The 27,261-nt window shown below is 39.5% G+C and overlaps 1 long non-coding RNA gene across 1 annotated transcript in view; it reads left to right on the top strand.

The window, feature by feature from the left end:
- Positions 1-26,947, top strand: part of LOC120721524 — a 33,623-nt gene extending 6,676 nt beyond the window's left edge. Inside the window, exons 3-4 of the long non-coding RNA XR_005693183.1 lie at positions 25,341-25,348; positions 26,937-26,947. This is a non-coding gene — a long non-coding RNA (uncharacterized LOC120721524). The remainder of the gene's footprint in view (positions 1-25,340; positions 25,349-26,936) is intronic.
- Positions 26,948-27,261: the final 314 nt, after the last annotated feature.

Raw genomic sequence — 27,261 nt, 5'->3', positions numbered from 1 at the left:
GATATATGATCTGGTAGAGGGCAGTTTATTGATTGCTGTGGGGATTTAAGCATTACTATGGTGGTGTATGGACAGATTGTTCCAGGGTCCTTTACACTTAAGCCCCCTGTCTCACTTATGTGGACTCACATAAGGTGTTTGGTTTTGGCATGTTGATAGCAGCTGCTCATTAGAAAAGCATAAACGTCAACTACGCACACAGGTAAGACGAGATAAAAAAAACAAAACACATTACTGTGTTACACTGTAAACACTTAGTCTGCACCAGCTTTTAAAAGCATATATTCACACTCTGTGCTGTTTCTTAGTGGTTGTTAATAAAAAAAATTCATTTTTGTTTCTTCAGCCTTGTCATGTACATATTGTATTGGAATTTTTTAAGGTGAATTGTTAGGCCTTTCTTTGTATAATACCTATAACGTATATTGACATACAATAAACAGAGATTGCCATAAATAAATATATAGTCTTTCCAAATTGATGTGAGGATGTCCAGAAGGTTGGAATGTGAGCTTAGCTGCGGTCTGTGTTCTCAGGTGATGGATAGGGTAGGGGAGTCAGTGGTGGGGCTGGCCGGCTTTGACCTTGACCATGGAACAGTAAGCACTAGCTCAGATATCTCACATGATACCCATACATAGAGGCTCATTACGGAAGAGCCCCCATATGCAAAGTGCAAAGCTCAACACTGGCTGGCTGACAGGGGCTAGCCTAGCAGTGCTGACCGAACAATAAGCCAACAGGGCCGTCCCCACCGCCCAAAAACACGACTCCAGCAGTGTCCTGGTTCCTTCATCAGCACAGGTCAGCAGCTGCCACTTTATTAGATGACAATGACCTCAACAACTTGTTCCCTACAAAGGTCAGAGAATCACACAGATTTATACTTGATATAATTTTTCTGGTGAACCATTTTAAAGAAAACCAAATGTTTTCTTTAAACTGGTTCACCAGAAAATAAATGTTGGAGGATGAGGATGAGATACGGAGACTGACACCTTTCAAATTTACATTTACAAGCAGGAGTCTTCTGTTAGCAACCAGTTTAGCTGATGGGAAAAAAAGCAACAAATCTAATGCTTGCTTGATAACATCTCTTTTTCTTAATCTGAAAAAAGGAAATATTTAAAATTTAATTGCCAGTTTTAATTGGATTAAGAACTGGACTTTTCTTGAGTGAAACTACCAACTCACTTGAGTTTGTGCTGCTTGCCTGGCAGCAAAAAATTGTTAAAACTTTGACAGCCAGTTTTTATGCTTTTATACTGATTACATAAAGCACAGCCATAGGGACAGTTCAGAAGTTCACATCTAATCTTTGGTATCATGATCTTGGTGATTTCATTTAATTTAGCAGGTTTTGGTTCAAATGAACTAGAAATAATTTCATACTGAACTGACTTGACTATTAAACTAAAAAAAAAAAAATTCCAGTGTTTAGGATTAGAACAGGCCAGAAATCAAGGCTGAAAAACAAATTTGGGGCTATACTCCTCCTTTAAACCCTTTAATGTAAAAGAAATATAAAGTTTTGCCTCAGTCCCAGACAGTACCCCTCACTGCCACAACATCAGCATTACATAGTCACTAAACTGTGCTTCATCCATGGATGAAGCTATGCTGCAGCATAGCACAGCGACATATTGCTGACGTAGCCTATATGTGTTGCGTTGTGTTGTTGGGTGGTTGTAGCCCCTACTTGGGTTGGTTCTCAGGCTTGATTTTGGCTATTATACCGTAAAGTTAGCTATCTTTTACTGAATGTCAGTATTTGCAGAACAAAAGTCAAATTTCTTAAGAATTAATGAAATGTAGAAGAGATAATTTGTGAATTCTGTAAAGACTATTTTAAACTGTGAGAAATGGCATTCATAGATAAGCTGTATGGTTGTCTAATATATTAACATTTTTTTTTTACCTGCTACCTTCAGTTTACTGACGGGTGATTGCTAATAGATTGATGATAGACTTGGAGAGGTGTATGTGCAGCTGAAAGCATGTCTCCAGTCACACTAGCTGACATGATTCATAGATGTGAAGTTGAAGACATGCATACACGTACCAGCTACAAATGCAACTCTGTGTATAAATATGATTTTGGCCCAATTATTCATTAATTATGCTAAATATACAAAAACAAATATCTCAAATGGAAGCTGTGTCATCATCCAAACACTTGCTCATACCAGCAATCTATTTCTATTACTATTACTAGTTTATTTTCTGGTCTTTTTTTTTGCCACCCACTATTTTTAGATGTCCACCCTAACATATCAGGCTACAGCCTGTTTCTGTTGGTGCCATATGGACATGCAGGGATTGTTCATCTCTGCTTAAAAAAAACAAAATGCCAAAATGCTCACGCCAAGACTTCAAAACAGTCAAAACAACAATTCACATAATGGTGGTTATAGCCATCTTTCATTTATAATGTATATAGTTTATAACTTCTCCGTTTTTGTTTGTTTTTCTGTTTGGAAGAGCTCACAATCAAGCCTTTATTAAACATTTTATATTTTAAGGTAGAAACCCACTGATATTGCACAGAGAACCTCATAGACCAGGGAATCCCCTTTAAAAAAGCACTAGGCTAAGGTAGTGTGGAAAAACTCACTTTTAAGAGGAGGAGACCTCTGTCAGGACCAATTTCAGGAAGGGTAATGATCAGCTGTGACTGTATGGAGGGAAGGGGTAGAGAGAAAAGAGGAGATAAGAAAGACCGCAGTCAACAAACAAAAGAAAAAACAAACTACTGGAGAAAACAGACAAAAGTTAAGAACATGCAACAGGAGTATATCAATGCACTGGGAGTGAGAATAGCACTATGCTAGCAGCCCCAGTATCCTGCATCTATAACAACATAACTAAGGATATTTGGGGTCACCCAATCCAGCCCTAAATAAAAGCTGCATGCCTAACCTTATACACAGTGAAGGTTTCTGCCTCTGGAATCCAACCTGGAAATTGAAGAGTGTACCTCCTACCTGACCCTAAGAACTAGAACTAAACCTGCACTCTGAGAACCGAGTGCTCTGCTGGGATAAAGTGACGTATGAGGCCTTTAAGATATGATGGAGCATGATCATTTGAAATATAAGAAAGATTTTAAAGACTACATATTACAAGATTACATATTACAAATGTAACAATAATAATGACACATTTTAAAGTGATGTAAAAAAAAAATCAAATGAAATATTTATTATTGTGCATTTTCTATTTGTAGATCAATTCAGATTAGTAGAAAATAAAAAAATGCACCTTTATTATTTTTCCTGTCCATGTCTATACAATATGTTTGTTTTTAGGTGGTGATAGGTGGACCTTTTGCACCTTTTTTTGTTTCTAATTTTAATTTTTCTCTAAGTTTAGTTATCTGTCTGCTAGAGGTAGTAAGTAATTCACACTCTATCTGCACACTCTGACTTATAGTCTGCTTGAAAAGATTTGAAAAAATAACCAATTTCATGCTGTAATGTTCAGGCAGCACTGCTGGTAACTGTAATTCATGGATTTTGTAGAATTGACATTTTTGATTGACTCACTTTCTCTTCAATAACAACTTTGCTGTAAATGTTTTTAGCACTGTTCAATGTCACTACAGTGCTGGAAGCATTTGCTGGGAAAAGAACATATCCTTAAGTGTTTTTAACAGCTTCTTTTTATATTGTACAATTTAGCAATATATTGCATACTTCTTGGGTAAATTGTTTTACTTTTCAAACATGTTGTCTGCATGATGTGCAACAGTGTGACTGGTCTCGCTCTTTCTCCACTGTTGTTAACGCTATCGCCATTTTATTGTGTTTTCCTATCAGCTTTTCAGGTATTTATATGCCAACGCAGAAAATTCAACACAAAACGTATCGATGACCTAAGAATGTTTACTAATTAAAGCATGCATTTGTGCTCTCTTTAGTAAATGTTTTAACTTTACTTAAATTCCACTTGTTTATCACCGAGTGATGCGAATATAAGTACATCTTTGAGACAAACAGTCCAAGCAAACAGGTAGCAAACACAGGAAAAATATATAACTTGGAGCGTGATGCATTAGAAAAAAGCACTTTTAAACAGACCAACGATCATCACAGTAACAGTATTTGCTAACTTAACCAGGAAATTCACTTCAGTGTTATTCATATAGCACTGCTTCATAATAACAGTCACCTAAAGATGCTTTATATTGTAAGGAAAAAACTCTAAATATAAATAAAGTTAGTAAAGATTAAGAAAAAAAAATTGCTGACAACAGAACTTTTTTTTAAAATTTTTTATCCTTTTTTGTACTATAAAAATGTCTACAACAAATTTGGTACCCAAACCTGTATTGTATCTCAAGGTTTGGTAACACTAAAGATAGCAACACAAAAATCTTCACACAGAAGCTGGAACCACTGGTCTCAGCTGCTGTGGGATGTACTATTGCAAGAACTTCCCTAATGATTGTGATTAGTGTGCACAGCCACCATGGGTTTACTCCCACATAAATTAACAACATGAAATAACCAGATCTCAAAACTTTTAAAATGTAGACTATATGTTTGAATGTTAGTCACATGTTTTAGTTTGTCAAATTATTCATGATCCTTGCTCCAGTCTCCACTACTATTACGGGGATTTTCTTTTAAAAAAACAAAACAAAAACAAACTTTGTTCTTGCAGACCTATAACATGCAACAATCACTGAAGTGAGTTTTTTTTTCTGCCGTAGGCAAAATTAATGAGGTAAATGATCCTACTCGTGTTTTTTGGGCTTTTTTGTACGGTGCATTTTAGTATCTGTGAAAGTTTTTGTTTCTACCTTTGGGTGTTTAAGTGGTCCTAGTTATACGACAAAGGTTTTTTTTTTATGTCTGTTCAGAAGTCTGGACAACATTTTGTTGATTTATGGTAAGCATAGTTTGATATTTCCACTCTTCTCACTGTATTCATTGATCAGTGTGCTTAATGCTGATTTTAAACATATTTGATTGCCTTCTTTATGCACAGGAACAAAGTGAGTTGCATTTTTTTTCTATATGTTTGCTGACGAGACAACATTCAAATTAGGTTTAAGAAAAGCTGGTGCACCTATATGCTACTTGTTCACATGGCCACATGGTACACTGAAGGAACAGATGGTGTGGTAATTTCAATGTTTAAGGCTCAGATAAGCAGCCATCCTGTGTCAATACACTAGTCCCGTCTTTGGTCTTTGGGTGTTAATAGGGGTATACAATTTGCACTATGAGTGTGTAAAGGAGAACAGCCCTGTGCGTGTGTGTGTATATGTATATAATATATGTATGTGTGTGTATGTCCAGTAGCCTGGTGGATAGGCCTCTTTGCTCCAGGGTAACCTCTTATCAGAGCCATTGGCATATCTTGAGTGCGTTGACATAATCAATAATCAGAACTGTTAATCAATGGTATTCTAAATAAGCATTGATTAGGCCACAAGGTTAGCCAGCTTTATCGGTTTACATTAAGCAAAGCAACACAATAGACAAAAGGCCCAGGACTGGGACAGACCACTTTAACCCCTACCCATGCATCGTTATGAAACACAAAGAACATATGTGAGCAACCAAGTGTCCACATTCGCTTTCGTTTTCTCATTTCGCCTTTCTTTGTCTTGTTCATATTCATGTGTCTCTGCTGGTTTCTCTTCAGCAATATTGTCACGCTCTGCCTCATTTGAATACAACGAAGCCTCGCTTGCATCTCATTATCGACATGGTCAGGTAGACAGCGGTCACTGAGTTGTGTCACCTTTCACAAAACAGTCGTCTCTCTTGGGTCTATCTTGAAGTAAGAAGAAGAGGTATGGCAGCTTACTGCGAGTATGCAACCCCATGGGGGGCTGCGCGACTCCCTAATTACCAGGTAGTCAAACACAGTCGCAGCTGTCTGCAGGTTACTTGAAGATGACCCGAGAGGATAAACAGTTTTGCATTCCCCATAAAATCAGCTTGTTGTTCTTTACAGTCCTGGTATTTGAAATACTCGTCAGCTTTAAACACTTGGCAGTGTTTTTTAGTGGCAACAGGAAGCTGTCTGAAATGTGTGTGTGTGTCTTAAATTCAGTTTTTAGCAAGCTAGCACATTTCCCAAATTAAAGGATGACAACTGTCATGTCAGTGTATTTGAATCACCTAGTAACAGAAAGAGTAGTAGACAAGCGTGGAAAATGAGCTGATATAACCCTTTTAGTCTCCCCTTACCAGTAACAAAGCTTAGTTACATGAATACCGTGTCTCCAACATGGATAGTCCAATCATTTTTTCCCCCTGGCAGCGGCTCAGAGCCAGAGACAGGCTTAGATTTGGCCTCTGAGAGAAATGCCTTTCACTGCTCATGCACGCAGACCACCTGGAATGACACGTTAAGTCATATTTTAGATGGTCGAAAAAGGATTGTACCGCTTTTCTGTACCTCTTTATACACACAGAAACACAAACCCCGGCAAATATTTGGCCCTGATGATAAGCAAGAACATTTTTAAGCTAAATTGGCTATTTGTATGGTTATCTATTATTCATACTAAGAAGTTTCACATGAGGCTATTTCCAACCCTTGTAAGAGCATTAAATGGGTAGTGAAAGGCAATGATACTTCTTTGATCTTCTCTATCTCTCTGACATGCTCTATATCAGTGCATTCTCTTTGTCAATTCTTCACACACACACCTCCTGCCTTCGCTCCACCTCTCTTCCTGCCTATCGGTCCCCCTCTCTCATTCTCTTTGTCCCTTGTGAAAGCCCCTGTCACCTCTGGCCCTCCTCCTCTCCTCCCCCTCTGTGAGACTATTACAGGCAGCACTCCTCCCTCTCTGCCTTCCCCATGTATTACCATTAGAAGACATGCATCTTGGGAGCTGCTGCACACTCCTCTGTGTTTTGATTAATATTTTAGCAGCCTCAGGGAGGAAATGGGTCTTCCTCTCAGCTAATCCGTTATGGGGTGGATGATTGGAGCAAAGGAAAGGGAAGATGATAGAAGAGGAATGCCAAGCTCGGCCGTTTTTATTTTCCTTGTCAAAAGTTGTAGAGACGTCTAGCGCAAAGCAAATGTCTCAAAAGTATGAACGATGCACCAATGCAGAGATAAGAGATGCTGACGCGTACTCATTTTTTACGTTACGTTATGGCTTTTTTGTCCAGCTGGTTCATCACTGTGTGTGTCCACCTGCTAACAAACACTAGTCTCTGTGTCACTTTCAACAACTGTCTCTACATGAAACTGGCTGCCACGTGGCCTGCTGGTGCAATGCTACATCACTTTGAAGGAAATAGTCAGTAGTGCAACATTTAAAAAGAGAAATTGTCTCATAATGAGGGATTTTATACAAAAAGTCTAAATGAGACCGTATCTTTATGATGTGTCTGGTTTGTGGTACTGCTGAAGAGAACAACCTCATCGACACAAATTACAAGTATTTGAAATTGCATTTTGCAGAATGATAGCTGACTGATAACACTTTGTAGTATTACTAATAAATATTACATTTTTCAAATGTTCCTACAAAAGTTGTGTATATTTCTTTATTATACTGGTGTTAATACCTAAGTGTAAGTGCATCGGTTTCTAGGTCTGTGGGCTGCCTTACAATGTTCCCTCTGTCATTGATTCCTGCTCTCTTTTATTTATGTTTGTTTACTGTGCTGCTTGACTCAAGAACTGCCTATTGCTTTCATTGTCGAATGCAATGAAGGGTGCTTTTATCACCATTTGCCTTCAGGTCAAAGGTGAGAATGGAGACAAATGGACCAACTGTACAATGATGAACAGGGTGCCTGAACCTGGAAACACATATTCAGTTCATGGACAGCAGCAGTCCATTCTTTTGTGGCTGGAGACAACCCTGAATGGATTTTAAGACAAATAAATGCAAATTATTTTAGAGGTTAAAGAGATTATGGTAACCAGGGACTTTAAATAAATTAATCTAAAAGTATAAAAACTTTATACTGTATATCCAGTAGTACTGTAATAGATGCCAATGGTTAGATTATAATGAAAGAATGAGGGAAAAAATAAAAATGCTATAATATTTTACTTTCTGCATTACATGGGACATAAAATAAGACTGTTTGCCAGAGATTTTGGCGTCTTATTTTTTCTCTTTCTCGTCTCCATTTGTATTTCTCTCAGATAACGAGCAGTAACCTTGACAGTGAATCATGTGACACCTTGACATTACACACCACTTTCCACATTGGGTCTGTTGACCAATAAATGAATTATTCTAGCTGTATTGTTTAGGAATTTATCCCCATGGTGTTACCATGTTGATTAAGTGCAGTATGGAGGTCGAGTGTTGGCAATTACTCACCATGTGTTCGAAGCAGCAGGCTGTGTACGGTGAGCAAAGCTGGCACATTAGGAACATACAAATGAAGGCAAGTCTTTGCAGTGTGTGGACTTATTTTAAGCTCTGCCAGCCATTTAGTGTTGTGTCCTTGGTGCTAAGGGGTGTATTTTGTATGCCTCCAATAGGTTTTGGCTTGCTAATGAAGGGGGTATTTAATTTGGTTAAATGCTGCAGGGATCATGCATTTGATATCTGTATGGATGGGATGGTGTTACAATGGAGGATGTGAACCAATGGCTTAGAAAAGCTTTCTCTTTTATTCTCTATTTATAGAGGGCATTATGCACAGAAGGACAGGGCAGCTAGCAGGGAGCTAACGCAAGCATACGGAGGATATACCTGCCCTTAGGTATTTTTCTTAGCATGTATAATAGCAATATATTTCCCGACATGACATTCCCTAATGTTTGTTGAGGGAATATCTGAAACCACAAGTCAGGTTTGAGCTTCAAACCCTGTGGCAAACCACTGCACAGTTAGATATTTCGGCTATTAATGGGATGACATGCTGTAAGTAAGTTCAACAGTAGGAAACGGGTTCAATTAATTTTTAGCTGTTTGGAAAGTGTTTTCCCTCTTTGTTCTGATTTTAGTCTCCAGATTTTGGCACAGCTGAACCCCCTGCAGTTCTAGTTGACCTTGAATGGTAGTGGGTTTTTTTTGTTTTTTTTTTATTTAATAGAGATTCTCCATCATTGCAACAAATTTGAGAATTGGTGAACAAAGACTCTCCTCTCTCTGTCTCGCTCACTTTGTGTAGTATGGAGAGGTTTCTTCATTAAAAGTGACAGAGAAGCCAGAGGCAGGGGAAATGTTATAGCTCTGCTGCAGACCTGCCACCACTTTTTCCACAAACTATAATTTAATGCTGTACAATAATTGAAATAATTCTTTCATTTACTGACGAGCCTGCCAAATGTTGAACCAGAAAACTGCCGACAGGAAAGATAATGTGTTGCCTCATGGCAGTTTCTTTTTGGACTCATTTTCTATTCTAATGTATTAAATGCATAAATTCTCTCACTAATGGTTTGTGTGAGACAGAGCAACAGCCAATTCAATGATGCATTTTAGAGGGGGGTTTTACACTTAAAACAAGAACAACCATAATAAATGCCAATAAATCTGTGGACATGTCCATTTTTCCGATGCCCTAGATGTGTGCTTAGTTAATCCCTTCCTCAGCATTGGCCATTTGCAGAAGTTAATGGGGAGGTTTTGCTGCAAGTTACTGCAGGACTGCATTGGGAAAATGAGAACAATTTTTAAGGACCTTAAAAAAATGTGGAAAAATCAATTGTGACTACTTTTACTTTCAGGATTAAAATGTCTTTTTGCATTTGCAATAACAGAGATAACCTTTTCGAAATATGCTGCAAAGTCTTACGCACAAAATGTCATTTACAATGTCAGTGTGTTTGCATTGAATCACAGTATATTGTTTACAAAGACCGACCAATTAGAATATCAAGTATGGACGTGATATTAGACTTAGGCTAAAAATAATGAAGATCTACAGTGAAGGGTAGAACGGCTGTATGGTGAAGTGGTGTTGAACTATAAAAAAAAATTCAAAGTGACATCAAAAAGAAAGTCATGTTTTTTGGAAATAGGACTGAAAGTTCATACTATAATATCCAGGCCATTTGACTACTCAAACTCCAGCTACACTCACGAACACGAAGCAGTCACCTTTTTTTTTCTTTTGCTTTGGGTCATGTGCTTGAAAAATAAGCAATTTACTCAATTATAACTTTTCCTGACACTCACAGTTGAATTACCATTTCATTTTGCTTCATTATTCATACAACTGCCATTTTTAGGCGGTTTTCCACATGTCAGAATTGAGACACATTATGCAGACAGTGAATGCTTCAGGCTGTCCCTAGAAGAAATAATATTTCAGTTCTCTGTCTGGATCCTTCCCTTACAATAGCAGTTAGATAAATGGCCAAGATTTGACTGTGGACTTTAGTGGTTCAATGTGAATCACGCACTTGATTTTTGATAAAATGAAAATAATATTGTCATACTCTGAGACCAGGCAGGAATCAGCCACATGCTCAGAATGCAGTTGGGTGACTTTATTTACAGTGATGTGAAAAAACTATTTACAGGGTCTTTCAAAAAAGGGAAAACATCCACAGTGTCTGTGTACAGTATCCAAGGCGATGGTCCAATTGGTTTCATACTGTCTTTAGACGCAATAGCGAAACAGACTTCTCTCTCCAACCCAAGCACAAATCCCCCTCGAGGAAAACAGGGCAGACACTGTGACTGGTTTAGCGCCGACTAAAGCAATGAGGGTGGGGACCTGCAGGATCCGAGAAGAACTGGCGGGAATACATATACATATACAGGGTGGGCCATTTATATGGATACACCGTAATAAAATGGGAATGGTGGGTGATATTAAAGTCCTGTTTGTGGCACATTAGTATATGTGAGGGGGCAAACTCCTCAAGATGGGTGGTGGCCATTTAGAAGTCGGCCATCTTGGATACAACTTTTGTTTTTTCAATAGGAAGAGGGCCATGTGACACATCAAACTTATTAGTAATGTCACAAGAAAAACAATGGTGTGCTTGGTTTCAACGTAACTTTATTCTTTCATGAGTTATTTACAAGTTTCTGACCACTTATAAAATGTGTTCAATGTGCTGCCCATTGTGTTGGATTGTCAATGCAACCCTCTTCTCCCACTCTTCACACACTGATAGCAACACCGCAGGAGAAATGCCAGCACAGGCATCCAGTATCCGTAGTTTCAGGTGCTGCACATCTCGTATCTTCATACCATAGAGAATTGCTTTCAGACCCCAAAGATAAAAGTCTAAGGGGGTCAGATCGGGAGACCTTGGGGGCCATTCAACTGGCCCACGACGACCAATCCACTTTCCAGGAAACTGTTCATCTAGGAATGCTCGGACCTGGCACCCATAATGTGGTGGTGCACCATCTTGCTGGAAAAACTCAGGGAACGTGCCAGCTTCAGTGCATAAAGAGGGAAACACATCATCATGTAGCAATTTCAAATATCCAGTGGCCTTGAGGTTTCCATTGATGAAGAATGGACCCACTATCATTGTACCCCATATACCACACCAAACCATCACTTTTGTTGTTCCAACAGTCTTGGAGGGATCCATCCAATGTGGGTTAGTGTCAGACCAATAGTGGTGGTTTTGTTTGTTAACTTCACCATTCACATAAAAGTTTGCCTCATCACTGAACAAAATCTTCTGCATGAACTGAGGGTCCTGTTCAAATTTTTGTTTTGCCCATTCTGCAAATTCTGTGCGCCGATCTGGGTCATCCTCGTTGAGATGCTGCAGAAGCTGGAGTTTGTAAGGGTGCCATTTGTGAGTAGCTAATATCCGCCAAAGGGATGTTCGACTAATGCCACTCTCCAGTGACATGCGGCTCTTGCTACGCTGTGGGCTCTTGCTGAATGAAGCTAGGACAGCCACTGATGTTTCTTCATTAGTGACAGTTTTCTTGCGTCCACATTTTGGCAAATCCAACACTGAACCAGTTTCACGAAACTTAGCAAGCAGTTTGCTAACTGTAGCATGGGAGATGGGTGGTTTCGTAGGGTGTCTTGCATTGAAATCTGCTGCAATGACCCAGTTACTGCGTTCACCAGATATCAACACAATTTCGATCCACTCCTCGCGTGTTAACCTCTTTGACATGCCAATGGCTGTGAACAAAGAGAAACTTGTAAATAACTCATGAAAGAATAAAGTTACGTTGAAACCAAGCACACCATTGTTTTTTTTTTGTGACATTACTAATAAGTTTGATGTGTCACATGGCCCTCTTTCTATTGTAAAAACAAAAGTTGTATCCAAGATGGCTGACTTCTAAATGGCCACCATGGTCACCACCCATTCTTGAGGAGTTTGCCCCCTCACATATACTAATGTGCCACAAACAGGACTTTAATATCACCAACCATTCCCATTTTATTACGGTGTATCCATATAAATGGCCCACCCTGCATGTATGTATGTATATATGTATGTATGTATGTATATCTATATATATATATATGCAGAACAGCAGTGGGGACAGAGCATCTCCTTGGTAGATCCCGCACTTGATGGTGACTTGTGCTATGGGCTTGGAGTTGGCCTCTAGTGTTGTACGCCACATCCCCATTGAGTTCCTGATGAAGGCTCTTAGGGTCCCATTGATCTTGTACAATTCTAGGCATTCCAGTATCCAGCTGTGGGGCATTGAGTCATAGGCCTTCTTGTAATCAATCCAGGCAGTGCATGTGACCCCCACTGCTGTTCTGCATAGGCCTGAACCCCCTCAGTGAGATCATTAACAAGACTGGCTACGGATACCGACTACGGAACGGAGCAGTTGTCAGCCACCTCCTGTACATGGATGACATCAAGCTGTATGCCAAGAGTGAACGAGACATCGATTCACTGATCCACACTACCAGGCTATACAGCAATGACATTGGAATGTCGTTCGGACTGGAGAAGTGTAGTCGGATGGTAACAAAGAGAGGGAAGGTAGTCAGAACTGAGGGGATTGAACTACCAGAAGGCAACATTGCAGACATAGAGGACAGTTACAAGTACCTGGGGATCCCGCAGGCGAATGGGAACAATGAAGAGGCCACTGGAAAAGCTGCAACCACCAAGTACCTGCAGGGGGTCAGGCAAGTCCTGAGGAGTCAGCTGAATGGCAAGAACAAGATCCGGGCCATCAACACGTACGCCCTGCCTGTGATCAGGTACCCTGCTGGGGTAATAGGCTGGCCAAAGGAGGAGATAGAAGCCACTGACATAAAGACAAGAAAGCTCCTTACCATGCATGGAGGGTTTCACCCCAAGTCCAGCACCCTGAGGCTGTACGCTAAGCGGAAGGAAGGGGGCCGGGGACTGGTGAGTGTCAGCACCACAGTCCAGGATGAGACAACGAACATCCAAGAATACATTGGGAAGATGGCCCCAACTGACCGAGTGCTCAGTGAATACCTCAGGCAGCAGAAACCCAAGAAAGAGGAGGGAGACGAGGAACCATCATGGAAGGACAGGCCCCTACACGGTATGTACCACCGGCAGATAGAGGAGGTGGCTGATATCCAGAAATCCTACCAGTGGTTGGACAAAGCTGGACTGAAAGACAGCACAGAGGCACTAATCATGGCAGCACAAGAACAAGCTCTGAGTACAAGATCCATAGAGGCTGGGGTCTATCACACCAGGCAAGACCCCAGGTGCAGGCTGTGTAAAGATGCCCCAGAGACAATCCAGCACATAACAGCAGGGTGCAAGATGCTAGCAGGCAAGGCATACATGGAACACCATAACCAAGTGGCCGGCATAGTGTACAGGAACATCTGTGCCGAGTATAACCTGGAAGTCCCGAGGTCAAAATGGGAGATGCCCCCCAAGGGTGGTGGAGAATGACCGAGCTAAGATCCTGTGGGACTTCCAGATACAGACGGACAAAATGGTGGTGGCTAACCAACTGGACATAGTGGCGGTAGACAAACAGAAGAAGACGGCCGTAGTGATCGATGTAGCGGTTCCGAATGACAGCAATATCAGGAAGAAGGAACACGAGAAGCTGGAGAAATACCAAGGGCTCAGAGAAGAGCTCGAGAGGATGTGGAGGGTGAAGGTAACGGTGGTCCCTGTGGTAATCGGAGCACTAGGTGCGGTGACTCCCAAGCTAGGCGAGTGGCTCCAGCAGATCCCGGGAATAACATCGGAGATCTCTGTCCAGAAGAGCGCAGTCCTGGGAACAGCTAAGATACTGCGCAGGACCCTCAAGCTCCCAGGCCTCTGGTAGAGGACCCGAGCTTGAAGGATAAACCGCCCGCAGGGGCGTGCTGGGTGTTTGTGTTTATATATATAAACCTTGGTACTTCTCCAGTTTCTCATGTTCCTTCTTCCCGATGTTGCTGTCATTTGGTATAGCTTCATCTATCACTACGGCCGTCTTTCTCTGTGGTTGGTTAGCCATCACCAGTTTGTCCGTTGGTTTCTGGAAGTCCCACAGGATCTTAGCTCGTCATTCTTGACCACCCTAGTGGGGCTTCTCCCATTTTGACCTCGGGACTTGCACGCCATAGTCGGCATAGATGTTTCTGTATACTATACTATATATATGTATGTGCGTATGTATGTACTGTATGAATTTGATGTAGCTATATCAGTTATATCATGATATGTTACATGACATTATCATGGCTGATATGATATGGCACAGTCTTAATGGAGACTTGATATGCAAGCCTAGAGCAGATGTGCAAGATAAAATAGACTATAAATAGATAATAGACAAATTCAATGAAGGGAAGATTAAGTAAAAAAAACACTGAGAAATTGCTGGTGTTCATAAATGTCATTGACATTTAATGACAACATTGACATCATTGATACACATTCCCAAAGCTCTGATTAATATTGCACAACTGTAGTGTAGTCTTCAATGTGGAGATTTTTACATAAACTCACTCTTTTTCTATTTGTGATGGTCCCGATAGAAAAGGAACATAATAAATGGATTCTCTTAGTGACTTTGAAGCATATATCTGCCACCTGTCCTTCTTGGTAGGCTTGAAGTCTTTCTCTATATTATGTTTGCTTGTATCTGTAGCCACATGAGGGTCAGAAACCTGAGCCGCAGGCATAATATTAAAAAAGTACCTTATTTGAATCAAAGGATGAAAAGAATGATTGAAGTTTAAAAATGCCCCCAGCCTCAAAATTAGGGTGATAACCCCTAAAGAGATGCAGTTGACCTGGTTTTCACTTGTACAAAGAAAACACAGTAAATAGCTTACATCTGAGTCTCCTGAAGTGTTATTTTTGCAGTGAGAAAGCCTGATCATGTCAAACTTGATGTAAAACAGAATCTGTTACGTTTTTTTTGTTTTTGTTTTTGTTTTAATTTTGTTAAAATGGCAAAGTAAAATGGTAAGATTTTGGACAATTGCTATATATCCAAGTTGTCATAAATTCAATAAGGTGCTGGAAAGATTTCTCAGAAATTTTAGTCCATATTGACTAGTACCATTGTGCAGTTGATGCAGATTTGTTGGCACATCCATGATGAGGCTCTCCAGCATATCCTAAGTGCTTTAAGGATTCAGTTTTATCAAAAGATAAGTACACTGTGGCCATAAAGGATTTGACATGGTCAGAAACAGTATCCAGGTAGCCTGTGGTGTTTAAACTATGCTCAGTTGGTACTACAGCGATCAAAGTGTAACAAGAAAATACCCCCCATGGGACCATCACCAGCCTGATCCATTTATATAAGTCTGGATGGATCCATGCTTTTATGCTTTTCATGCCAAATTCTGGTCCCACCATCTGAAAAATTGAAACCATGGAGGATTTTATAGCTTTCTGTTGAGGGACCATTCTTTTTAAACTCTAGTGGGAAAAATCCCAGTAGATCAGCAGTTTCTGAAATGCTCGAACCAGTTGGTCTGGCAGCAACAACCAAGATGCATTAAAAGTCACTTAAATCAGTGAAGTCATTTGCATTGTTACATTTTTATATAGCTTTAATGCACATAAAAAACAGCTGTTTGTTTAAATGAAAATACATTTATGGGGTTTTTTTTGCACTAATAAAGTTGTGGAGTTGTAAAGTATTTTGTCTCGCGTCAATTATATCGTCAGTTAAATCGTTATCGCAAATTTTCAGATATATATCATGATAAATATTTTTGGCTATATTGCCTTGGCCTATTTGTATTTACAATTTATTGTCATGAAACCTTTGTTATTGTTCATTGTATGGTCGCTTAAGCTAAATCCAGTGTTGTTATCAATGGGAAGAGATCTCTGACTTACTGATGAAGTCTTTATCAATACAAGCATAAAGCAATCCGAAATTTACTTGCATATCAGCAAGGCACATTTGTTCCTGCTCACATGAACATGATTTACGAAGGAAGTCATTGCATAGTGCTGCTGCTACATGTGACTACATAATGAAATGGTGAGCTAACCTGGGAGAGCACAAACCCTGAAAAGCAATCTCATAACATGAACAGACCTCTCTAATTGAGCCATTGTTCATGTAAGCCGTATGATTTTCTGTTGGCCCACATCTCTCCAGTCAACTTTACCTTCTGATTCTAGAGCGATATGGTGTTCTGTGTGTCCACATGAGTATGTATGTGTATATAGAGAGGAACACGTCTCTCCACATTGATCATCGCTCCTCGACAAAGAAAAAGACTGGGGAGGGGGGCTGCACTGGGGGAGTGTTAGCAAACAGATGCCAAGTGGTTACAATGTGAAATCCATTGCCCCTCAGTTGAGGCCATTGATCAAATGAATCTCGTGTATGTTTGGTTCTTTGCCTTTTTTTTTTTAATAGTTTGAGTCTTTCCTTCCACCATGTTATCTTGTTTTCTGTATGTATTGTGGTCTTTAAGGAAACCGAGCTTATTGAGGAGGAGCTGTTGGGGCTATTGGTGCCTAAGATGCAAAGATGAGGGAGGGACCTGTAGGTCCATCAAGAATAATTTTGACTTGGACAGAGAAGGATATGTTTAGTCACCTTGGTACATGCTCCCACTAAGCTTTGACTTTGGACGTCTCTCTCAATGCTTTTAACAGGCAGATGTAATAGCTCTGTGGTTTTGAAGAGGCCATGGTTAAAGCGTTTCAGGAAGAGCAAGCTGGCGTCTCTTGTGGCTTCAGATGTGGTCTAAGTTGTACTTAATGCACCGACAGGTAATCCATCTGAAGGCAAGATGCTTTATGCTGATTTAGACAGGAAATCAGAAACCTAGTGTGGTATTAGCCCTGGTGTCTCCTGCTGTTATCCCACCCATTATGCAGAGGTAGATTTATATTGCTTCAGTTTAGGAGGAGACAGGTCTTGTTGCTGTAATCAGTGCATCCTGCATTTTTTTTTTTTTTGCTGATAGACTATGTCTTGAAGCATCTATGTTTTTATTATATCTCTGTCAAGTAGGACATCAGATAGGATTAATGATCACCTATCTCATCTAACTGCTTAAAGATGTATAACAAGACGTGACAATTTAAAAGAAACTTCAGCACTGAATGTTTGATGAAAAAAGGGAAAAAAACTTTTTGAGTGACATGACCAATCACTAAGCTGACCATCGTCAAATAATGTTTGTTTTGTTGTAGATGAACAATTTCTAGAGATTCACTAACATATTGGTCAAACATCAGTCTGTGCCAAAATTTGCAATGTTCACCAATATAGACAAAAATTAATGCTGAATTAATTGACTTTTAATCATCTTTGTTTCCCCAAAATTAAATGAGCATAACTGAGTAATATTGAAAAGAGAGCCAAGAGAACACAAAGCAAATCAGAATCTCAGTTTGCTGGACTAGTCTATATGTAAAACTATGTTACAACATCAGGCATAACATTATGACTGCTGACAGCTAAGATGAATAACATTGATTATCTCTTCATCATGGAAGCTGTTAGTGGGTGGGATATAAGAGAGAAAGTTAATATTTTGTCCTCAAAGTTGATGTGTTAGAAACAGGGAAATGGGCAAGCATAAGGATTTGAGGGAGTCTGACAAGGGCCAAAATGTAATGGCTAGACGACTAGGTTAGAGCATCTCTAACTCAAGTGCTTGTGGTTTCTTCCTGGTCTGCAGTGGTCAGTATCTACAGTGGCTTGCAAAAGTATTCTGCCCCCTTGAACTTTTCCACATTTTGTCACATTACAGCCACAAACATGAATAAATTTTATTGGAATTCCATGTGAAAGACCAATACAATGTGATGTACACGTGAGAAGTGGAACGAAAATCATACATGATTCCAAACATTTTTTTACAAATAAATAACTGCAAAGTGGGGTGTGTGTAATTATTCAGCCCCCTGAGTCAATACTTTGTAGAACCACCTTTTGCTGCAATTACAGCTGCCAGTCTTTTAGGGTATGTGTCTACCAGCTTTGCACGTCTAGAGACTGAAATCCTTGCCCATTCTTCTTTGCAAAACAGCTCCAGCTCAGTCAGATTAGATGGACAGCGTTTGTGAACAGCAGTTTTCAGATCTTGCCACAGATTCTGGATTGGATTTAGATCTGGACTTTGACTGGGCCATTCTAATACATGGATATTTTGTTTTAAACCATTCCATTGTTGCCTGGCTTTATGTTTAGGGTCGTTGTCCTGCTGGAAGGTGAACCTCCGCCCCAGTCTCAAGTCTCTTGCAGACTCCAAGAGGTTTTCTTCCAAGATTGCCCTGTATTTGGCTCCATCCATCTTCCCATCAACTCTGACCAGCTTCCCTGTCCCTGCTGAAGAGAAGCACCCCCAGAGCATGATGCTGCCACCACCATATTTGACAGAGGGGATGGTGTGTTCAGAGTGATGTACAGTGTTAGTTTTCTGCCACACATAGCGTTTTGCATTTTGGCCAAAAAGTTCCATTTTGGTCTCATCTGACCAGAGCACCTTCTTCCACATGTTTGCTGTGTCCCCCACATGGCTTGTGGCAAACTGCAAACGGGACTTCTTATGGTTTTCTGTTGACAATGGCTTTCTTCTTGCCACTCTTCCATAAAGGTCAACTTTGTGCAGTGCACGACTAATAGTTGTCTTATGGACAGATTCTCCCACCTGAGCTGTAGATCTCTCTTGAACAGTGCTCTGTGGGATGTTCAAGGCTTGGGAAATCTTTTTGTAGCCTAAGCCTGCTTTAAATTTCTCAATATCTTTATCCCTGACCTGTCTGGTGTGTTCTTTGTACTTCATGGTGTTGTTGCTCCCAATATTCTCTTAGACAACCTCTGAGGCTGTCACAGAGCAGCTGTATTTGTACTGACATTAGATTACACACAGGTGCACTCTATTTAGTCATTAGCACTCATCAGGCAATGTCTATGGCACGGGTGGGCAATCTCAGTCCACGAGGGCCGGTGTCCCTGCAGGTTTTAGATCTCACCTTGGGTCAACACACCTGAATCACATGATTAGTTCGTTACCAGGCCTCTGGAGAACTTCAGGACATGTTGAGGAGCTAATTTAGCCATTTAAATCAGCTGTGTTGGTTTGAGGACACATCTAAAACCTGCAGGGACACCGGTCCTTGTGGACTGAGATTGCCCACCCCTGGTCTATGGGCAACTGACTGCACTCAGACCAAAGGGGACTGAATAATTACGCACACCCCACTTTGCAAGTTATTTATTTGTAAAAATGTTTGGAATCATGTATGATTTTCGTTCCACTTCTCACGTGTACACCACTTTGTATTGGTCTTTCACGTGGAATTCCATTGAAATTGATTCATGTTTGTGGCTGTAATGTGACAAAATGTGGAAAAGTTCAAGGGGGCCGAATACTTTTGCAAGCCACTGTATCTATATAAAAGTCAGGAAAGGAAGGAACAATGGTGAACCAGCTGGGTGGCCAAGGGTCATTGATGCACATGGTATTGCAAAACTGCAGACCAATCACTGTGCCCATGCTGATGCCTCTCCACTGTCAAAAGCACCAACAATGGGCATTCGAGCAGCAGAGCTGGACCACAGTACAATTGAAGAAGGTGGCCAGGTCTGATGAATCATGTTTTCTTTTACGTCACATGGATGGCTGGATGTGTGTGCATCATGTACTTGTTTACTTTCACGGAAACTGTATTCCCCTTTAAGTAGGATGATGCACCCTGCCACAAAATAAAAATGGTTCAGGAATTATTGGAGGAGCATAGCCTTGAGTTTGGGGTGTCCCCTAAATCTCAGTCCAATTGAGCATCTGTGAGATGTGCTGGATAAACATGTTTGATCCATGGAGGCCCCTTCTCATAAGAGGAATTAGAGGATCTGTTGCTTCTTGGTGTCAGAAACCCAGAACACCTTTGGTGGTCTAGTAGAGTCTATTCCTCTACAGGTCAGGGCTGTTTTGGTGCAAAAAGGGAACCAACACAATATTAGGCAGCTGTTTGATTGATTGATTGATTGATTGATTGATTGATTGATTGGTAATTTATTTCAACATGTGAACAATATACAAGTACATTTAGAAAAGAAAATAAGAGAGAAAAAAAGTACTATACAAATTACATACAAAAAAATGTTCTGATTAATTTACATGTTGAAAGGGAGTGGGAAGAAGTAAACACTTATTTAATCCCACCCCTTTGCCATAAATTATCAGTTAATATTTAGTCAGCTTCCTTACTGATATAATTTGCAATAAAAATAGTGAATAGATTTCTGATATACTATATACTATAATATCACATCACGAGGTTTTTTTTTTTTTTTTTTTTTAAATAGAGACATTTACTTAATTTAAATATTTTCCTTTTCTTTATAGTTCGAGAAGATCATATATTTATAACTCTTTTTGAACAGTTTTATGTTTGGACATTGCTTTAATTCCATATTCAGACTGTTACATAGTTTCACTCCATGAACAGAAACACAAAAGTTAATAATGCTATGACTGACTGGTGTACTGCAAAAAATCCCTGACACAGCAGAGGGCAAATGGCTTGTCCTTTTAGGTTGGTCACCATCCACTGTTTCGAAAAATTTTTAGATTTAGATCAACTCATGTTAACCACGTTCAGTAGCTCTGTTCTGGTTTACACAACTGCCTGGCAAACCAAAGGTTGTTGGTTCGACTAATGCTGGACACACAAATCCTTTTTGGGGTGTGCTAGGTAGGTTCATCTATGGAAGAGGATTTGGGCCACTGGGGAAAAAACAGTGGGCAAGTCTTTTTATTTCTTCTTTTCCAGAATTCTCTGAAAAAAGTCAGAATTCTGAGAAGAAAGTCAGAATTCTGAGATTAAAGTTAGAATTCTGACTTTTTTCTCAGAATTCTGAAAAAGAAGAATCTGTAGGATTAAGAGGATTAGTGGCTCTAATCCTCTTCCGTAGTCATTTGACAAAAATATCTGCTAAAGCTAGTGAGCTACTGACTGATTTCAACAAATCATTGTCAGATTTCTAAAGTTCTGATGAACATTAAATAATTACTAAAAATAGCTGTTAGCTACAGCTCTAGTTTTAAACTAAAATATATTGACTTTCAGCATGACGTCTATCCTATATTGAGCAGTTTTTCTGGAATAAGTTGTCTTAAAAGCAGGTCGGACAGACAGTCTGGCTGCTTCATGCCTATGCAGTGGAAATTGCATTTGTGTTGACATCATCTCCATGTCTTTAAGAGCTGCTTATATCCCGATATTAAAAGGGTCTTTACACATGGCTGAAGACATCATTTAGCTGTTCCATCTAAGGAATGATTGCTCTTGACCTACTCGTGGGAACTTCATAAGATTTAGTGAATTGCTTCCACGTCTGAAAATACGCCTGCCACAAAAATTATCTCTGTATGTAACTGTGTATCTGCTTCCTAGAACATCCTTCCTGTGTGTTTACACCTCCCTAGCTGAACTAAAATTAAGTGGAGAATAAAGTCTAAAAAGGCCGTCCATAATTAATGGCATGTACTTTCTTAAATTTATCTGCTCTGTTTGTGTTGCACTTCATAATGAATAGAGGAAACCAAAGCTGGAAAATTAATTAATCTGCAGTATCTAATATACACAGACTACAGAAACACAAAGGCTCAACCAATCCTCTCCAGTGATATTTTAAACTCATCGTTCCCACAGACTTGCTCTCCTGGGACCAACTTGCTCTTCCATCCTAGGAAAGGCAGCAGCTTCCGGAGGCAGCAACAGCTCTTCTCTCCCTGAAACAGAAGAACACCATTACATCTTTTCATTTTTCTATCCCTCCTCCCCTCTTGTCTTACTCTCTCTCTCTCTCTCTCTCTCTTTTTTTGCTCCCTTTTTTTCCCTACAGTACATCACTGTGGCTTTATCCATTTCATGTTTAGTGAAACTCCCCTGGCGAGCCAACACAAGGCAACGAGATGCCACAAATCTTTGATATCTTAAACAGAGGGCATAGTGCCAGCGCTCCTGCCAGATAGGAAAACTGTAATTCAAGGGAGGAACATCATCCTGAATCAAACAAAATGAATAAATAATCGGGGCTGCAGACACACTTTCATACTTGCGGTGCATGTCCATGGAGGATTGGTTTACCAGCCCAAGTGATTAGTCTGCTGGCAGAATTGTTTGGTTTCTGTGGCTCAACCATTTACAGTATGATATAACAGCAGATCAGATCAAATTTTTAACAACCCTCTGCAGAGCTCTTGATATGTAGCCAAAAAAAAAAAAAACAACAACAAAAAACTGCTGCTGCCGAAAGTGTTACTAACTTTGACTTCACATTAGTGGCGTGCCGTCCTCTTGGTTCAGATTTAATAAAAATCACATTTTTTGGCTTGTAATATAATTTCTTCATCTCATAAGGAAGTAAAGTGATACCTTTTATCTATTATTTTAATAAAGCATTTCAGTATGTAGGATACTTTTTTCCCTCTCTCTGCAAAGTTGGCCGTATTCCTCTCGGTTAAGATAAGGGCTTATTTATGTTATATGTGCACTTCGATCACAATCTATTCAAAAACAATGCTGTAGTTGTTTTCACTGGATTTATGTGAAGTAACTTTATATTACATTTGGCTCCAGCCTTTGCTTTCTTTCTCTCCTATACAACATAAAAATAAAACAGGGATTTTCTCATTGATAGTGGCTACATGCCTGGAGTTGCATTAATAAACAACCAGGAAAAGATAATATTTTTCAATGCCAAATCGATTTTCATAAGGTTACATTCCTAATATTTATATTTCAGCAACCTCTCTCCTGTTTATACAATAGAGGGTATTAAAAGGGAGATTAAATTTTGCCCGCCTGAATATAATACAAACACAAAATTATGCTTCTATTTCCAGGGCAAGCTGTGCATTGTCATTTATTTATGAGTTTTTTTGCCCTCCCCCCATTTCCTTTTCTCACCCAACAGTAAATATGGAAATTGTGTTTGTCAGTTTGGGTGTACACATACGTATGCATGCATATCTATACATGTGCCTTTGTGTAGAGATCTTTTAATGTCTGCTTTTTATATTGCATTGAATGCGAACTTGTGCTGCGCTCCTCCGTGGATGCATTATGTGTAGGAGGGTCATGTGGTTTCTGCAAAGAAAACTTCTCCGTCCCACCATCAATAAACACTCCCTCATCCAGTATCAACAGTCAATCATCTGTCTGCACACACTTGTTCTCTCGGTCCGTGTACGTCTCTCATCTTTCTAAAGGCACAGCCATACTTTTATTGCCACTATTACAATGACTTGCCATTATCCTTTTGAATAGGAGTGAGCCATACACTAAGTTGTTCCCACAATCACCCCCCCCCCCCCCTCAATAAAAAAAAGACATTAAAATGCACTAAAAAGAGAGAAATTCTGACTTATTTCAAGTATACATTAAAGAGGTACTATTTTTATAATTACTGGTTTTCAGTTTTCGTAATCACTTCACTTCAGTCTATGTCTCAGTTCCAACTCTAAATCGTGGATAATGGCTGAAACATCATCTGATGTTTCTCTTATATATTCGTCCATTGAATGGATTCTATGAAATCTTATCAGACCATAATAATGATAATTCATCACAAATCAACCAGAAGCAGTATCAAAGTTCTTTCTTACAGTAAAACTGTAATAAAATCATGGATATGATATATGAGTGCTCTACTGAAATCTTTCATTATTGATGTTCAAAATGGTCTGTTTGGCCACAGCTTGGAAATGTATATATGTTAAATGATATTCTGTTTAATTTCTTCTTCTTCTTACTGTTTAAACGCATGTAATGAACTGATATTTTGTGATGACGTCTGCCATCATAATGCCTGCAACTAGCATTTTTGTTACGTCCTTGTTTAGTAAGTACATTTTCTGATATCATAATCTTATTCATACGAAGATGGTTGTGCAGCAGAAAATGACTAGATAAGTCATACATACAAGCTGATCTGTGGGTTTATACAGTTAGACCCAAAAGTATTTCAGCAATGACACCACAGTAGATTTTAAATCAAAACAACTGAACAATCAAGGAGAAACTGAAGTGTATACTTTTTAGCTTTAATTTTAGGTGTGTGTGTGATTTCAGAAAGAACATACTAAATTGTTGGGATTTTGGTTCATATTAACATGAACAGCATCACACAGTTGCTGCAGATTTTTCAGCTCCACATACATTATGCAAATCACCGGTTCCCCCACATCTAAAAGGTGCTCGGTTCAGTTGAGAGCTGGTGGCCATTTGAGTGTAGTGAACTCATTGTCAAGTTCAAGAAACTAGTTTAAGATGATTTGAGCTTTATGAAATGGTCCATTATTGCATTATTCTGTTTGCAGCTGGAAGATATGTTACTGTGGCATAAAGAGATAAACATGGGTACCAACAACACAGTTTCTGGTGACAGTGTGGTCTTCTGCTGCTGTAGCTTATTTGCTTCAAGTTTCAGTGTGATGTTAAGAGATGCTATTCTGCATACCTTTGCTGGAGTAAGTGTTTATTTGGGTTATTGTTGCCTTATCAGCTCAAAGCAGTTTGGCCATTTTCCCCTGACCTCTGTCTTCAATGGGGCAATTTTACCCAGAGAACTGCAGCTCACTGGAGATTTTCTTTTTTAGACCATTCTCTGTAAACCGTAGAGATGGATGTGTGGAAATATCCCATGTGAGCAGCAGTTTCTGGAATGCTCAGTCTAGCTGTCTGGCACAAGCATCCATGCCATGTTTGAAGCCACTTAAATCACCTTTCCTCCTCATTTTGATGCTCAGTTTGAACTTCCGCGAAGGATCTTGTCTACATTTTGAAATGCATTGAAGTATAAATGAAATACTTGCATCAATGAGTACCTAACAAAGTGACTGGCGAGTGCATTTCCCTTACGTTTACATCAGAGGGGAAAAGCAAGCTTTCTTTGCACACTGTATTGCATGTCTTTTAATGAATCCCTAAAGTAGTATCTTTCACACGAACACAGTTTGTGTTTGAAAACTGTTGATTTTGCGTTGTGCCCTAGAATGATTAAGGCATGAGGGTTGTAGTCCTCTCTACATCATGCATGAATGCCCCTCTATTTATGACCACTCTTGGGTTTAAGTTGGCATAGATAGAAACAAAATACCTCTGTTTTTAGAGCTTCTGACGATAAGATGATCAACTACTGTATCTTAGATGGTTGTCCAGAACAAAATGTATATTATTTATGTATCTTTTCCATTTCAGATTGGATTCAGTTCAGAGAGTCATGACTAAGTTTCTGGAGTTTGAATGACCCAAATAGCAACATACTGACAAGTTATAACCGACAAGTCAGATATATCGAATAGGGTTGTTTTCAGGGATGCAGAGATTGTGAAGTTCTGGGCTGATACCAGTGTTTTTTAAGCAATTTGCCCAATAGCAAGACTTGACTACACTATATTTTTGTGTCAGTGCATTTCATTTTTGTAGATAAACATTCCTCGTTTTGTGCCAGAGAAATAAAGAAATCTGTATTTTTAAAATGTAGCTAGTCTTTTAGCTGTTGATAACAATCCATTGTAAAACTGATGTAACATGCAAGTGCCATCTTATCTATTAATGCTGATCTACTAATGCTGGGCTATATTGATGCCATTTTATAGCAACATAATGTCATTTGAACATGATTTATTAAAAGTAAGATTGGAATTTGGTATATAAGGAACTGGATCCTGACACAGCACTTTTCACATGTGTCCCACTACCTTCAAACAGCTGAATGTTTTAATGAACTGCATTTACTTACAGTCACTAGTATTGAATTATAGATAATTGCTGACTATGCACTGATACAGTGATAAAGTAGATTGAGATGTAGCTCCGCTTTTATGTTTTGGCTGCATGGTGTCCATTGTGGTATGCAGAAATTGCTAGATTAAATGAGTATGTAAGACATGTGCTAACATTGTTTTTACCCCTTAGCCGTAAAATGCTGATGGAGTATTGTTTAGCACTAGTCACTTACCATAACTTATTTTCAATCATATTCAGGCCTGGATTGAATATGTGCAACACCTTGATTCTTTTCTGTTTTAGCAATTCTATTATGGATTGCTGGTCTACTTGGTCCTGTTGTGCAACCCAATTTAAGCCAAACTTTTGTCTCAGATTTGACTCTATTATTCTTTGGTATACAGAGGAGTTCATGGTTGACTCAAGTACTGTGAGGTGTTCCAGTTCCTCTGGCTGCCAAATAAACCCAAATCATCACGCTTCCACTACTATGGTTGACAGTTGGTATAAGGTGTTTGCGATGATATGCTGTATTTGGTTTTCTCCGAAAGTCACACTATGCAATATAGTCAAACATCTCCACTTTTGTCTTGTATATCCATAGGACATTACTCCAAAGGTTTCATGGTTTGTTCAGATGCAACTTTGCAAACCTAAGCCATGCTACTATGTTGTTTTTTCTAATTATACTGTCTTGAAGTTCAACATTTAACATCTGGCATCTGTAGATTCTGGGATGTAGCAGTTTCTACAGTTGTATGTTTTTTTGCATTTTTCTGAACATTGCACAGTCTGGTCTTGGGGTGAATTTGCTGGGGCGTTCATAATAATGATGAAGGAACTGACCTCCCGGCCCATTGTTCCTTCAGTGAGCTGGTTTTAGTCATTATGCAGATGTACTGTTTATAAGATTGGGGAAACCTGCAGTCAGCTGAGACTGAAGAAGTCACTTGGATGAGTGATGAAACCTTTCTGCCACTGAAAGCGCTACGTCCAGATGAACAGAATCAACTTTTGGAGATTTACTTACCTGGATGATTGAGAATGCATCAAGACAGGTCTGTGAAAATCGTTTTCACTGCAATTAATATTGATGGCAGCCTTTGTTGTTGGGGAGGTGAATCATGCTTTTTAGGGTGCAGAGATAAATTGGGCATCTTTACATTTAGTGTATAAGAATTATAATTTTTATGT

This window comes from Simochromis diagramma, unplaced genomic scaffold (genome assembly GCF_900408965.1).
Source record: "Simochromis diagramma unplaced genomic scaffold, fSimDia1.1 OVJJ01000603.1, whole genome shotgun sequence".
NCBI lineage: Eukaryota > Metazoa > Chordata > Actinopteri > Cichliformes > Cichlidae > Simochromis > Simochromis diagramma.
The sequence above is the reverse complement of the archived record's forward strand: the minus strand, read 5'-3'. Positions and strand labels throughout refer to the sequence as shown.